We start from the raw sequence: 9,923 nt of genomic DNA, 5'->3' as shown, positions 1-9,923 counted from the left end.
TTCTATTAAAAAGACTGTTCGATATATGCTTCCTGAGTAAGAAATTAACCTACTATACTCCAATAATATACTATAAAAGACAAAATCATAGAATTCTTGAAGCCAGAAGGAATTTCAATAAGCTGGTAATTCAAATTCCCACCTATGAGTAGGACTTAATCTAAGTCAGTTGTTCAGCAAATGTCTGATATTCCCTTGGCTGGTCCAGTACTTCATCAGACCTATTGTTAGAAAAGTCATCCTTGTTATTCCTCAGCTTTCTCTCTGGCCCTTTAAACCCCCTAGGTGCTTTCCAGCATTGAACAAACCAATAAAAGACAAGATAGGCCAGACGAACTCGTGTCTGTACTAGGATAACCCAAGTGACCCAGGGCCACTTGCCTAGAGGTGGCCTTTTGCCACCTGTTTCCATAGCCTGGTTCCATGCTTTGGAGTTTGATATCTGACTCTGATTGCTTCACTCATTCAATGATCTATTTGGCCTCCTGGCTTTGGCCTATGAACCTTGGATTTCTGATGAAATCTTACTATGCACACTCCTGATTTCAGCATCATCTGCTGCTTTAGAGGAAATAGCCAATCCATCAGCCAGCCTCTTTCTATGGCCCTCCCATCAGCCAGCTTAGTGTTCTCTAAAATCTTTCTTCTTTTCTTTGCCTGCCCACCCTGCAGAACTGATTCTGCCCCACCAGCCACAGACAGGTACTCAGACAATTTGTCAGCTAAGTCTCATTACTTCAGATGAATTTTGTATTCTCTGATTATATATTCTATTAAGATACAGAATATTTGGAGATCATCCTTCGTATAATCACATTCCTTTAAAAAAACTTAATAATGTTTTCTTCAAAATGAGAATGGGTTGGAAACATCACTGACATTAATTATATTCCTGTGGATTATAACCATTCAAGTCAACTCAACTGAATGACAATATTTGGAGTAGCAGACCAAGAACACAATAGAAAGGGAAACATAAACTATAATCTTTCTATTAATATAGGGAAATTTAGATAATAGCTTTTATTCTGATTAAGGACAAATCTACGTGCCACAAAATAAAGTAAAAGGCTATGTAACCATCAGATAAAACATACATGACTGAGAGAGAAAGAGAAAAAAAAAATGGCAAAGACCTCATTCCCCTGCCCTCCCCCACACAATTTGATAAACAGGATATCTGGAGAATTAACCTAAAAATGGAAACCGATCAGAAAATAACAATTATATTGGGTAATGGATGAAATTGTCATTTTAGGCAGAGAACAAAATTAAAGTCACAGAAATCACAGAAAAGGTATAAAGAATTACTTGAACTCAGTAGGAAATGATTCTAAAAAAATAAGCAATACTTTGCCAAGAACCAAAAAACACTAAGCATAATGTAAACGTTTTGTGTCCTTTTCAAGAAATGGCTCTCTGTCCTTTTATTCTTTTAATGGCTTCTATTTTCTATTCACTCAGAATTACTCACTCAAAATCCTCTTCGTATGGGGTTGTTAATAATGTTGTCCATCTCCAAGGAAAAAACCTCCACATACAAATACACACATTTTGGCTTTTCCTCTTGGTCTTTGTTGGATACATTATAGGTAGATGTCATGATACTGTGCTGCTGGGATCTAACACCAAAGGATATCTTTGTTCGTGTTTTTCTTTTACTTATTATTAACATTTTTCTTTTACTTATTCTTTGAGAAAGACAGTAAATCATGCTGGAGCCACTATAGTTTAAGTTTGTTTGAAATTATACATAAAAGACAGAAATGGAAAGTTGGAAACAGTAGTGTTAATTAAGAAACATATCAAGCATTGGCCTTACAACCTACAGAGATACAAAAATAATGCAATTTACCACTCTGTTTTACCCTATATTTTTAATGGGTTGCATTAAAAATATCAATCAAAGCCTACTACATGTCCTTTCATATTAATTACCTCAACATTCTACATTGAAAATTACTGTTGAACAGATGGCTTCCTGTACCTTTACAGGAGTGTGAGACTGAGGTTTACTGACGCATCTATGAAGCTAAACATGCATGTATCCATAAGAGATTTAGCACTTATTGAAACTAAGTATGATTTTCTTCCTGCAAGTACTATCCTAAGAACCTTTGAGCATTTGAAGTTTGTTACAGGTTACTCGTTTCTTCGCTTTTATTGGCCTTCCTCTTAGGGATATTTCCTGATCTTCTTTTTGTCTGGGTCCTATAGTAGATTAAGAAGGAGACACGGATGGACAGCGGTGGAAGGAGACATACACTACCGACTCAACTTCTCTCCACCTCCACCATCACCTCCACAATCCAATCTGCCATTATCTCTTGCCTAGAAACTAGCAATCATTTCCCAATTGCTTCTTACTTTCCCTCTTGAACCCATTCAATGTTCCATCATATCATGTAGCCAGAGGGGTCTTTCTGAAGCATATGATCTCTCTGCTTAAATCGCTTCTACATCGTCTCTCTGCTACTAGGATAAAGACCAACATCCTCAACAAACCAACAAAGCCCTGTGAGTTCAGTCCTGCCTTTCTTATCCATCTCCTTTTATTCTCCATACTCCTGCCTTACTGGCCCCTTATATTTCCTCATGTGAAATGGGCTCACTCCCATCACAGAGCATTTGTTCTGTCTGCAAGAAAAATTCAATATAGACTGAGGCATAGAAGAGTCCCACCAGCATTAATATACCTGTTCAGTGTGCCCAGAATTCAATGATTAAATTTATTCCTTTCACCTCATTTATTCACTCATACATGTGAGAATGAAAACAGGGAATAGGGCACCAGCCTCCTAGCTGATATTTCTGTGTAACATAGTATAGAAGGAGACACTTTGGGTTCATGAATTCTTCAAGCACTGATGTAATAACTCTATTTCTTTAGTATGAGAATTTAAGATATACTTTTAAAAATACAAAAAGTGTTATCTTAAGTAGTCATCAAAAATTACACCAGCAACTTATGCTAGTATAATTTTTAACAGATATAGTAAAAGATCTGGACCAGGTGCGGTGACTAATGCCTTAATTCCAGCACTTTAGGAGGCTGAGGCAGGTAGGCCACCTGAGGTCAGGAGTTTGAGACCAGCCTGGCCAACATAGTGAAACCCCATCTCTACTAAAAATACAAAAATTAGCCAGGGGTGGTGGCAGGCACCTATAATCCCAGTTACTCAGGAGGCTGAGGCAGGAGAAGAGTGTGAAGCCGGGAGGCGGAGGTTGCAGTGAGCCAAGATGGCGTCACTGCACTCTAGCCTGGGCAACAGGAGGGAAACTCCATTTCAAAAAAAAAAAAAAAGATCTGAAAGACATACTGACAGAAGGGTAAACATAGCACAGGGAATTTTGGGTAACAAGTAAAATAGGGTAATCCCCCTGGGAGAGCTAAAGATAAATATTAACTGTTTTGCTATTCTGTCAAAAAGCAGTCAATTTAAACATGTCTCAGGATTAGTGATCTTAAAATAATTTTATGGGATTTCTTATAAAAGTGCTATCAGCAGAACACACATTCTTTTCAAGTTCACAAGGAAAATTCACCAAAACAGACAGGCTGAGTCATAAAACTAGTCTCAATAAATATCTTAAGATTGAAATTACATGGCATATATTCTCTGATCATAAAAGTGTTATATTAAAAATCAATTACAAGTAGCTATCAAGAATATACCCTCAAATACTTGGAATTTGAACAGTATACTTTTGAATAACAAATGACCAAAGAAGAAATCACAAGATGAGAAAATAATAGAAACATAGTTCTTCAAAGCTGTGGGATATAGCCTAACCAGTGCTTAAAGGGAAATGTCTAGCTTTAACTGCTTTTCTATAAAATTTTTTTTTAAAGAAAGGTATAAAGTCAGTAATCTAAGCTCCATCTTGAAAAACTAAAACAAATATAAAAAATTGAATGCACAGTAAGTAGGAGGAAGGAGAGAATAAAAATTAGAATGGAAATCAATGAAACAGGAAATAATAGAGAAAATAAATCAAAGTTGGTTCTTTAAAATAATTAATTAAATTGATAAACCCCTAGCAAAACTAATCAAGAAAAGATATAGAAGTTACCAATATGAGGAATGTGACTATATATTCTAAAGATATTAAAACAATAAGCTTTCAATAAATTTAACAACTCAGATGAAATGAAAAATTCCTTGACAAGTACATATTACCAAAATTTACATTGAAAGAAATTGACAATCTAAATAACCCAGTATCTATTTAAAAACTGAATTTAAAATCAAAAACTTCTCCACAATAAAATCTTCCTGAACCAGATAGCTTCACTGGTGAATTCTACCAATGTTTAAAGAAGATATAATATTAATCCTATATAAACTCTTTCAGAAAATAGAGAAGAGAATACTCATCAACTTGTTTTACAAGGCAGCACAGAAGCCTGACAAAGATATTATAATTAAAAATATATAGACCAGTATCCTTCATGAACGCAGGTAGAAAAAAAAAATGTTTAACAACACGTTAGCAAATTAAATTCAGCAATATATTAGAACAGTAATACACCATGACCAAGTAGGGTCTATCTCATAAATTCAAGGTTAACTTTTGAAAATCAATCAGTGTAATATACCACATTCATAGAATAAGAAAAAAATCATATTATCATCTTAAGAGATGGTTAAAAAATCATTTGAAAATATTCAACACCCCTTTATGATAAAACTTCAGCAAATTAGAAGTAAAAAAGAACCCTCTCAATCTGATGAAGAACATCTACAAAACCCATGCCTATCTTTATACTTAATTGTGAAACAGTAGCTCTTTTTCCCTGAGATCAGGAACTAGGCAAGGGTATCCACACTTACCAAGTCTTTTCAATATTGTACTAAAAGTTCTGGCCAGTGCAATAGGGAAAAAAATGCATAAAGATTGGAGAAGAAGAAATTAATATATTAAAGATTTATTGCAAGAAATGTATGAAAATACAGATACGCAAGCATATATTTCTACCGCCCAACCTACCACTGTTAATATTTTGTTACATAGCCTTCTGTCTTCTATAGTTTCTATAAATATATATGTTTTTTCCCAAAAAAAGATCATAGATTTTGTAGCCTGCTTTTTCTACCTAATAAGACATAGTGAACTCTTTCCCATGCCCTTATTTTTAATAGCATCATTTTTCATTGTTAAATAGTATTTCATTGTATGAATATTGACTGTTCAATACACAATTTCATCAAATCCATGCAGTTAGACATTTAAATGTTTCTAAATTTTCAGTTACTATAAATGATGCAGCTTTAGTTATATAATAGCCACATATTTATGTATTACATATCCATAACTATTTGTCAGATACAAATTCCAAGAAATTGAATTTCTGAATAATATTATAAGCACATTTTAAAGTTTTTAATTCGTATTGCCAGTTTCATAACAGGAAGTATATGTCAATTTTTATGTCCAGAAACAATGCATGGATAGTGGACATTTTATGTGGTTCCCCAAAATCTTTTGTCTGTCTCTTGACAGCATCCCCAATTTTTTATGCAGGCATTTTCACCTCTTCTATCCAACACACACACTTTGAGGGAAGGTGGTCCCACTCTTGATCCCAGATGGGAGATGTAGCTCAAGCCTTAACTAAGTAATGTAACCACATGGATCCAGCTGTTGTTTCAGGGATGAGCATATGTCTCAAGTTGGGCCGATAGGATCTAAAAAAGAAATTGGGATTCTGTCAAAGGAAATTGCTCCCCTTCTGAGAAAGCTTCCAAAATAACCCTCTCATTTACCCTGCAAGTAGGAAGCAGAGAGTCTCAGGAAATATTGATAATCTATCTTCTAGTGACAGCAATGAGAAGACAGTCTTAGGATGAAGCCAACACTTTAGAAAGCAGAGGAGAAATATAAAGAAACTAGGTTCTAGATAATATTGCTGAGTCCCTGAAACAAACCAATCCTCTGGAATTCAAATAACAAGAGCCAATAAATTTCATGTTTTAAGTTATTTGAATTGAGCTTTCTATTACTTGTAACCAAATATATCCTAGTGCAATAAGAGAGTATCTGCATTACTCTTCATAATTAATAACAATAATCTTTTAAAAATATTATCATTTTATAGAAAGTTATTTTAAATTTGCATTTCTTTGACTACTAGTGAGGTTAAAAATGTTTTCAGAAATTTACTGGTTATATGCATTTCTTCTTCAGTAAATTTTCTGCTAATATATTTTATTTTTTTTTAATTGGTATGGTTATCTTCTTGATTTGTAAAAACTTTATATATAGAATACTAGCACTTTGGCACATGTATTACAGTTATTTTATGAATTTATTTCTTGTCCTTGTTTTATATAGACAAAGCTACCAGTAATTTTCTTTCTAGTTTTTTGTTTTTTGTTTTTTGTTTTTTTCTTGAGACAGAGTTTCACTCTTGTTGCCTAGGCTGGAGTGCAATGGCATGATCTCGGTTCACTGCAACCTCCACCTCCTGGGTTCAAACGATTCTCCTGCTTCAGCGTCCTGAGTAACTGGGATTACAGGCATGCACCACTATGCCTGGCTAATTTTGTACTTTCAGTAGAGACGGGGTTTCTCTATGTTGCTCAGGCTGGTCTCAAACTCCCAGCCTCAGGTGATCCGCCCGCCTCGGCCTCCCAAAGTGCTGGGATTACAGGCGTGAGCCACCATAGCCAGTCTTTTCTTTCTAGTTTTATCTTTTAGTAATAAGCCTAGAAAGTCCTGCAGCACATCAAGATTACATAAGTAATAGGTACATTAATGGAAGGGTAAACAATCACTGTTGATCCCTGAACTAATGGCATAGCAGTTAAAACAGAAGAAATATTTTAAAATCTAGATAAAAATAGAGATTAAAATCAAAAAGGAAAAGATCCCAGGCCTGAGGAAATAGACACTGGAAATCCAGGAGGTGAATAATAGCAGTTACACAAGGAGAAGAGTAAAACTATAGAGGAGAGGCAATAATTAAATAACAGGAGAAACTGTCCCAACAGCAACTCCAAAAGCTAGTGTGTCTCACAAAAATTCTAAAAGAAAAATGAAACGAGACTAAAGACATTTTCAAACATGCAAGATCTCAAAAAAAAAAAAAATTACCTCCAATGTACCATTTCTCAGGAAGCTATGAGATATGACAAAACTGAAAGCTTAAAGCAAGGAAGAGGAAGACAGGATACAAAAATTAGTTAAAGCCTACAGAGGGAAAAGGTTCATGTAGTTTCAGGTAAGAATAAGAAGAAACACACACTCAGGCATCCTGAAAAATTCCTGAACTCCAAGGATAAAAAGAAAATATGACAATTTTCAAGACAGCATGTGTAGGTTACAAATAGAGAAAAAAGAAATGAGGCTGACATCAGACATTTCATCTGCAACACTGGAACCTAGATGATAATGGAATAACATTTTTAAGATTAATGTGAGGGGGAAGAATGAACACCAAGAATTTGGGGACCTAGCCAAAATATGAAAGAAAAACATTTGTAAACATGTAATGAGTCAGGGAAAATATCACCCAAGATACAACAGAAGTTCTGATCATAAACTGGGATAAAGTAGTAAATTATCTCAGCAAAATGTAGGACAATGAGAGTGGAAGAGGAATGAGAATAAATAAAATATCCCTTGTTGTTCCTTGAGTATAAGAAAAAAGGAGAAAGCAGAGAACTGAAAATATTCTTAAGAGTTTATTTATTGGGAGAATAGTGTCTCTTGCAGATACCTTGTTTTAATATGAAATAATAATGATGATAGCTATCTATATAGTGTGTAATGTGTACCACACACTGTTCTATGTGCATTACATATGTTGTCACTTAATCCTCATGAAAACTCTGAGTAAAATTAAGAGAAAACAATAAACAAAGTGAGATGTACAGAATATAATTAAGCTAATCAAGTGTTACACTAAGAGACAGACACTGTCAAAATGCATTAAGAAACAATAATTAGTTATATGGTATTTAATATTTATATTTTAAATCTGAAAATAAGTTAATACTGCAAAGTATTTGAACCTAGAAAGCTGTCAGACTAGTAGACTCAGCTGATCAGAGAAAGCAAAATCTAGGCTAGCTGCACAACTTCAGAAAGGTTCAAGAGAGACACCAGGCAACTCTGAAGTTTGGGGTTCAGGGCACTGGAAAGTTTGTAAAAAGAGGAATTAAAATCCCTATTCCAATTCAGCACAGCCAAGGTTTGAATCCCAGTAGACACATTGACCTCTCTGAGTTCAATTTCTTCATCTGAAAAATGAAGATGATAGTGATACCTACTTCAACCTAAAGCAAAGCCATTAGAGGAGGGTCTGCCATGCATAGTAAATTCTGAATAAAGTTTAGGTATTCATATGAGGTCCAGAAAGAAAAAACAGAGGGAAGGAAATTATCAAAGTTATGATATTTAAAAAATTCATAATTAAAGGACATGAGTTTCCAGCTGGTGTCCAATACAATAAGGAGATTCCCTTCAGAGAACATAATCTATTTTAAAAATGAAAAGATCTAAAAACTCTCAAAGTGAAAAAATATGTCTCACACAAAGTATAAGAACTCAGAATAGCATTTGACCTCTCAACAGCAACTCCAAAAGCTAGTGTGTCTCACAAAAATTCTAAAAGAAAAATGAAACGAGACTAAAGACATTTTCAAACATGCAAGATCTCAAAAAAAAAAAAAATTACCTCCAATGTACCATTTCTCAGGAAGCTATGAGATATGACAAAACTGAAAGCTTAAAGCAAGGAAGAGGAAGACAGGATACAAAAATTAGGGGATCCAACACAAAGGACTAGTGACAGGAATTCACAGGATAGTGCTGAAGGAAGTCCCAGGTTGATGACTCTGCAACATGCTTGGAAAGCAAGCGGTCCATAGTGAAGCACAATGATAGAAGGTTCCAGGAGAAATGCCTGTAAGAAAATAAATATCATTGAGAAATTATCTGTAGCTTTTAGTTACGTTTTGCAACTTGGCAAAGAATGTGAGGCTGAATTGGTAATACATATTAATACACAGGAAATAAAATGAGAAATGCAAAACAATTACCAAATCCAGGAAAAACAAAAGGTTGAACATGCAAGATAATGTTAACATAGCACACAAAAAAAGATATAGCTGTATATGTTTCTGTCATCATGATAATAAAAATTCTGGTTATTGATTGAACCAAACATGACATCTCCGTAACAAGAGGACAGAAGGAATAGAACTGTGTGTGTGGTTGTGAGAGGGGAAACACATAAGAAAATTAAAACTTGCCGGGCACGGTGTCTCAAGCCTGTAATCCCAGCACTTTGGGAGGCCAAGACGGGCGGATCATGAGGTCAGGAGATCGAGACCATCCTGGCTAACACGGTGAAACCCCATCTCTACTAAAAAATACAAAAAACTAGCCGGGTGAGGTGGCGGGCGCCTGTAGTCCCAGCTACTCGGGAGGCTGAGGCAGGAAAATGGCATAAACCCGGGAGGCGGAGCTTGCAGTGAGCTGAGATCAGGCCACTGCACTCCAGCCTGGGCGACAGAGCGAGACTCCGTCTCAAAAAAAAAAAAAAAGAAAAAAGAAAATTAAAACTCATCAACACTAATAGGAAGTCCATTAGTAATGTCTAAAAATGAAAAAAAATCACTCAATGCAGTATTTTTTTATTCTAAAATATCCAAGAAAATAACAGAGAAAACACCTAAAATGTTTTAAAGTAATTGCGACCAGGGAACAGGACTTAGGACTAAGGACACCTGCAATGTTATGTATCACAGGCCTTGTAATATTCTGCATTCATTATGTGATATTATGTACTTTGATTAAAATAAAATGTAAATTTAAAACAATAAAACCAAATGATGGGATGATCAAAGAAATTCCAGACAGCTAGAAAACAAAATAAAGCAAGCATAGCGATTTTAACTGCAAGAAAATGAAAA

General features: G+C 34.9%; 1 long non-coding RNA gene across 1 annotated transcript in view; it reads right to left on the bottom strand.

Annotated features, from left to right (window-relative positions):
* Positions 1 to 7,677: 7,677 nt before the first annotated feature.
* LOC106995077 (uncharacterized) overlaps positions 7,678 to 9,923 on the bottom strand; it is a 139,586-nt gene continuing 137,340 nt past the window's right edge. The window contains exon 7 of the long non-coding RNA XR_013411124.1: positions 7,678 to 8,911. This is a non-coding gene — a long non-coding RNA (uncharacterized LOC106995077). The remainder of the gene's footprint in view (positions 8,912 to 9,923) is intronic.

This window comes from Macaca mulatta, chromosome 20 (genome assembly GCF_049350105.2).
Source record: "Macaca mulatta isolate MMU2019108-1 chromosome 20, T2T-MMU8v2.0, whole genome shotgun sequence".
In the NCBI taxonomy this organism is placed as follows: domain Eukaryota; kingdom Metazoa; phylum Chordata; class Mammalia; order Primates; family Cercopithecidae; genus Macaca; species Macaca mulatta.
Note: the sequence above shows the minus strand (reverse complement) of the source record. Positions and strands in the feature narration are given on the sequence as shown.